Raw genomic sequence first — 6,697 nt, 5'->3', positions numbered from 1 at the left:
AGTCTTTACCCCCCGCCCCCCACTGCAAATAAGCGGTAACAAATTCTCACACTTGACTCATCAGATGCTGCCAGCTCTCTGTTGAGTAGGCAGACTTTTAGCATGTATCTAAAGCAAGCCCGCTCCATTTTCCTGACCCAACAGTGTTTCAGAATTGCGACGATTTGATAGGGGATTAATAACTTATTAATTTCTGCATATTTCAGGATCAAATTATGTTTGAATCAACCCTAGAAATTTCTGCCTCTATAAAATTACAACAGAACCTAACCAAAGGCCTATTTCTCAAATTCATTCAAGATGAATTCATTCAAGACTATATCTTCTCTCTCTCTCTCTCTCTCTCTCTCTCTCTCTCTCTCTCTCCTCTCTCTCTGTCTCTCTTTCCCAAGCTGGACAGCTAGGTGGAAGACCTGACCAGTATAAAACTCACTCCCTTTTTTTGACACTTATAGTCACCAGTTCTTTTTGCTATTTTGGAAAATTAAAGTTACCATTTCCAAAATGTTTTCTCTTAGGAACCAAATAGGGCTCCTTAGATCAGTGATTTCTAAGCTTTGATCTTGAAGAAGTAAATAAAGCTATGGAAAATACTTCATTCAGCTGAAATCCATGCAAGGACCTCAGATTTTTGTTGAGTAAATTCTCACATGTACAGGTAGTTACCCAGGTATGATGACTGGAAAGATGGCTTTGTGGTTAAGAGCTCTTTCAGAGAACTCAAGTTTGGTTCCCAACACCCACAAGGTATAGACCCAGGGTTCCAACACCCCCTTCTTTTCTTTGTGGGTACTGCGTGCATATGGTGTACATACATACATGCAAGCAAAATACAAATGCAGATGAAAATGGAAAAGATACCAATGCCTTCATTGTTTCTGCAATGAAGATCAAAACACTTGGATCAAATTACATGTAATCTTATAAAAATTTCTTCTTTGTTGGGCTAGAGAAACGACTCGGCTGTTAAAATCGCTAAAGATCGCTAGCTGTGCTGTTCCTAAGGACCTGGATTTTATTCTCAGCATTCCATAATGGCTCACAATTGTCAGTTCCAGGGGGCCTGACACCTTCTTATGGCCTCTGTGGGCACCAGGCATGGACATGAACATTCAGGCAAAAACACTCACGCCCATAAAAATAAAAAAATAAATAAATAAAAGTTCTTCTTTGTCAAATAAGAAAAAAATGTCTTGATACTTCATAAAATTTGTAAAGATAGTTAAAGGGGCATATTATCTTTTCCCCAAATCTTATTTGCTTTGGTTCAGTCCTCCGGCAATTGTATGGTAAGTAGTTCTTAGTGAAATTAGGATATGCTTCACAATACTGTACCACTTCTCAAGCTCAAAATACTACGAAGTGTTACTATGTGTTGCACGCCTAAAGAGTGGGCCTTGTCATAGGGTCTCCTATCTCAGCCTGAAGTTGACTCCGCCTGAAATTGAGCCCTGAAAAGAGGAGTGGGTAAGTTATTGACTGGGTAAGTTCAATTGGTAAGAGGTAGGGTGTGTGTGTGTGTGTGTGTGTGTGTGTGTGTGTCTATGTGTTTGTGTAGTTTTTTAAGGCAGGGTTTATGTAGCTCTGGCTGGCCTTGAACTCACAGAGATCCTCCCTCCTCAGACTCCTAGGCATTGGGATTATTGTGGTGGGACCATGCCTGGACTCAATAAATTTTTCAAATAAAAAAAATTCTCATTAAAATTCTTTAGAATTCAAGGAGAATTAGAGATTAAGAATGTAGCACTTGGACAAGAACTTGTGACTGGGGATTTTGTATTTAAACTAAAATAGCATCATCCTGTTTCTTCATGACCAAAGGTAGAAATGGCGATAGACGAACAAAATATTCAGCAAAGGAAAAGAATTTATGTTAAGAAAACAAACTGAAGAAAAAAATTCAAGCCTCTTAAATATAATGGCAAAGATGTCCTATCAATTTAAACAGTTTGGTCTGAAATACTCACCAAAATGTAGAGAAGTTTCTTTGTAGTTAGCATTATAGCTAGCATGTGAAAGAATGTTATTTTGAAAAGTTAATTTTAGTTAGATTGGATAATTAGGTGTAGAAAACGAAGCTGCCTTGGAAGCTAGTGAATTGTTTTGTCAAACTGGCACATGATATCCGCTGGCACAATAGCAGGCAAGACAAATCCTGCGAGATTGAGATGGTGCCTATGAGTCAGTAGTGACAGTTTTTAAAAGTTTAGACCGCCCACCTCAGTAGCCGGTGTGAGTTAAATACCGGGGGAAATGGGATTGTGGAAACAGATTTGAGGAGATAGTATTCAAATGACGTGGATAAAAGACACTGGATTGTGTTCTTTCTACTCCAAAGACAGGATTCAATAATGTCTCCTACAAGGAACTAACCATTTGTAAATTTCTTTACACTAATAAGTACACTTGGTTGTTTGTTTGTATCTAAGTGCGCCTGCACCCCACAGCACACATGTGGCGGTCAGAGGACAGCTTGTGGGGATCAGTCTCTTAGTCTACCATGTGGGCACTGGAGTCTAACTCAGGCTGTCAAGATTGGCCACAACACCTGTACCTCCTGAGGCATAAGATGGCCTATTTTCCATGAATTGTTGATCTCCCAACATTTAATAGTTCTCTCCCAAGGGAATCTGTTTGGCTGGCTGGCTGGCTGGCTTACCTGGGTGCTGCTCTTCCCCTTTCTTCCCCAGTCCTTTGTTAATGCCCCTGGGACTCAAAATCTGGTCTCCTAAACACTCCTCGCAGCTCTTGAAGCTCTGGGATGACTCTAACCTCAGTGTTGAAGAAAGCAGGAATTCCAATTCCCTATACATCCATCATCTGAATTCTCCCAGCTCTTTGGAACTTTGGACCTCAAAGTCACTGCACAGTTTCTTTCTTTGTTGCTCAGATTCATGACGTCATCGCCCACCAATCTCGTCCTCACATTGTTTCTGTTTTCCATCATCAATAGCTTTTTTCTGAGAAAGCCATTTCTCTTTATTGAAGAATATTGGTGTGTAGCAGTGTTTCTTTCTACAATGCACTATGTTTGTTTTCTTGGAAGCTAGCATATCAGTATGTGGCCTAGGATGTCCTGTCGCTCATGATTCTCCTGCCTTGGCCTCCTGAGTGTATTAAAGTCCAGCTATCGAACTCCCCTTTGGTTCACCTAATGGACACGCCCAATCAAAACATAAACCGCATCCTAGCCCATTCTTACACAGACTTTCCCTTTTTCTGCCCTTAAAAATTACATCTGCAGGGGCTGGAGAAATGGCTCAGAGGTTAAGAGCATTGCCTGCTCTTCCAAAGGTCCTGAGTTCAATTCCCAGCAACCACATGGTGACTCACAACCATCTGTGATGAGGTCTGGTGCCCTCTTCTGGCCAGCAGGCATACACACAGACAGAATATTGTATCCATAATAAATAAATAAATATTTTTAAAAAATTACATCTGCAAGGTCATTTGCTGAGGGTTTTCTGCCTGAGTCAGAAAGCAGCCTCTTTAATCTTTCTTACCTACTTAATAAAAGATCTCGGTGAAAACAGGTGTTTGTGTGTAGTTTCTGTCTAATCTGGGATCCAGGCGGGAGCCCTGGCTGTGTGACGGGGAGGGAGGGTCTCTTTTAGTGACCACACCTGGCACAAGGTTTTTGTTTGGCTTTTACAGTTTATTGAAATCAGATGTGTGCAGTTTCCTTCCAAGTGCTTTCGTCTTATATGATTATTTAAAGACTAAAACACTACATTTAGGGACAAACTTTTAATGATCATAGAGAAACTTCTCAGAAACGAACAATAATAAAGCTTTTTTAAAAAAATCTGGATAATACCTTTCAGTGGAAATAGCATCTTTAACTACAGAGATGAAGGAACTATAGACGTCACCCTGCAAAATGTCTCTGAACTCAGTGTCCACTAACGCAGACACTGCACCAAGATGTTTAACGTCCACACTTACACAAATTCGGGGAGAGAAACAAAGAGGCCGAGACACCTCAGATGAGGCATTACACCAAGCCAGATGTGACAGCCCCTGGGAGCTGAGGCTAGAGGATTGCCATGGGTTCAAGGCCACGTTTTGGGAGAACAGCCAACTGCTCCCTAAGCTCCCTCCCCCTCAGACTGATTTCTTGATTTCTCCGTTCTCGGGCCACCCTTTGCAAGCATGGAAGTCAGATGGACAACCAAAGTTAGCTGCTCAGAAGTAAGGGAAGGGAACCGAAGTGGACATAGCAGGGGAGGCTTGCTTCCTCCACAATCCTTCCCACCAAGGATTAAGTTCTGTTTCTTATTTGCCATTGGCTTCTTATTATCCCTTCCCTGCAATGTCATGAGAATGCTAAAAAGTAAGAATTGTAGTTCCCTAGTGCTTTGAGAACTCTGTAGGGTTATCGAGTTGAACAACTATTGGTTTCTCCATGAGCGGCGGAGACAGGGTCATTTTCTGGCTTGCCATTTGCTTCTCAGGGTCCCCAATAGATACTCTGTTATCTTAAGCGACTTTTCCCTGTATATAAAGCAAGGAAATAGTTTGTCGTTGCTCGCTGTTCAGTATCACGGTGATTATTTTCCATTATCCTTGGGAACTATAAGCTTCTGAGAGAAAAAAAAAATCCAAAAACCACAGGATAGTCAAATGAAGGAGTTTTCATGGCAGTGCCAGGAAAAAAAAAATTCCTCCTTATGTCCATATACCAGATCATTTTTTAAAAATGACATTCAAATGACAATCACATGGCACTGTCTTTGCTTGAGTTGCTATGCACGATGGTGCATAGCTCTGTATTATAATATATGGTACAGATGGCACCTACAGTGCATTTATGTAGAGATTTTGTCCATCCCTTCAAAAAGATATATTTACTCACAATGACTCAAAACAGATGGACAGACAAATCTGTCTTTGATATTTAATACTAATATATTAATGCACAAATGACTTCTAACAATAGGTTTGTTTTCTAGAGCCTAATGCAGTGGTTGCCATAAGAATACAAATTATGTGTACATTTTAATGCATCTATGCTTCATAATTATGCATGGTTGTGTGCTGTTATAATTGACATAAAATATAAAACAGGTCAAAGAGCAGCTATTAAAACTATTTTTCATTTTGCTTCTTGACAGCCGGCAACATTGGCGCCTGGGACATTTAATAGGGCCACGCATGGGATGCACAGGGAGTCACAAAGCTGTAGCCACGTCCAAGGGCTCCAGAATTTGTGTCTTAATTGTTTCGAACATTTTTAAAGGCTGATGATTTTATTTGGGGGCTTGTATTTTGAGACGAGATACTTGAAATATTTTAAATAGATATGAATGAGAAAGGAATTGTGTGTAAGCAAGTGTGTGTGTGTGTGTGTGTGTGTGTGTGAGAGAGAGAGAGAGAGAGAGAGAGAGGAGAGAGAGAGGAGAGAAGGAGATAGAAAGGGAGGAGAGAGAGAGATCTTGTTTAGAATTAAATATTCTTAGATTTTTCTTCATTTTCTTTTTTTTCCCTACTTGGGTAAAACTAATAAATTATTTCCACAAGTCTTACATACTATATAATTTCTGTTCTCTGTACCCATCACTTCTTCTTTTGGTTTTGCTTTTCAGCACACATAAGAATATTTTGGTTAACTTCTCATTTCCTAAAGGGTTACATGGGAAGAAACTAGTTTGCTTATTTCCTAATGCACTCAACTCCCCTGTGAAGGTTGGAGGGAGCACTGAAATCCTTATTGTATCCATGGCAAGAGAAAAGGAGGGAGGTCAGAGACTTGTTCAGGGCACCCTGCAAGTGGAAACAAGGCCAGGGCAAGAATCCTGGCTTCTAGGCCTCAGTCATGACCTCTGGTCCCTGCTCAAATGCCCAGAGATCCTCCGAGGGACTAAAACATCTCGTTTTCCTGTGATAAAATCACATAGAGTTCTGAATGAAACAACACATACATAATCAACCAATTCTAATGAGACAACCTATAAAAATTCCCTGATAGTACTTTTCAGATACATAGACTTCTGAAACTGTAAACCAAAAATGTGAAATTCATACTCAGAGGACTCCTTGCGGCATTATGATATGTCAACACAGCTGGCATAATTTTGTCTTGTTTCAAAATTTTTATTTTAGCCACAAAGATAATTCTTTTTAAACAGAAGGACACTTTTTTTTCTCTTACATAAACCAGAATCTCATACCTTTTAATACATTTTCAAAAAGTTTCCTCTCTATAAACATTTTGAATAATCATACTGTTACAAAATAAAATTAAAAGCAAGTGAGGAAAACCATACTGAACCAAGGCTGGGACTGCTTCACCATGGCTTCTCTGGATGATGTGTTTCTGTCTTGCAGAGGGTAGGTCCAAGGCCCATGAGGATAGAAACCATACACCAAGGATTAGGATGAAAAATGCCAAGGGGCAGTTGGGGTTGGAGAAATCACTCAGCACTTCCTTGTGCATAGTACTCTTGTAGAGGACCTGCATCAGGCACCTCAGGTCTGCCTGAACTAGACATCTACAGGTCCTGATACCTTCTTCTGCCCTCTGTTAGATATGTGCTCTCATGGGCACACACTTACAAAGTGACATACACATATATAATTTAAAAATATATCTTTTTAAAAGAACAAAACCCAAATCATAAACAACAAAGCAAACAAATGAAAATCTATGGCAGGAGCAATTCGAAACATTCTTGATTAGAAAGTATGAGGCTTTGGG

The sequence above is a fragment of the Arvicola amphibius genome, chromosome 7 (genome assembly GCF_903992535.2).
Source record: "Arvicola amphibius chromosome 7, mArvAmp1.2, whole genome shotgun sequence".
NCBI classification, from domain to species: Eukaryota; Metazoa; Chordata; class Mammalia; order Rodentia; family Cricetidae; genus Arvicola; species Arvicola amphibius.
This window is presented reverse-complemented; position numbering follows the sequence as displayed.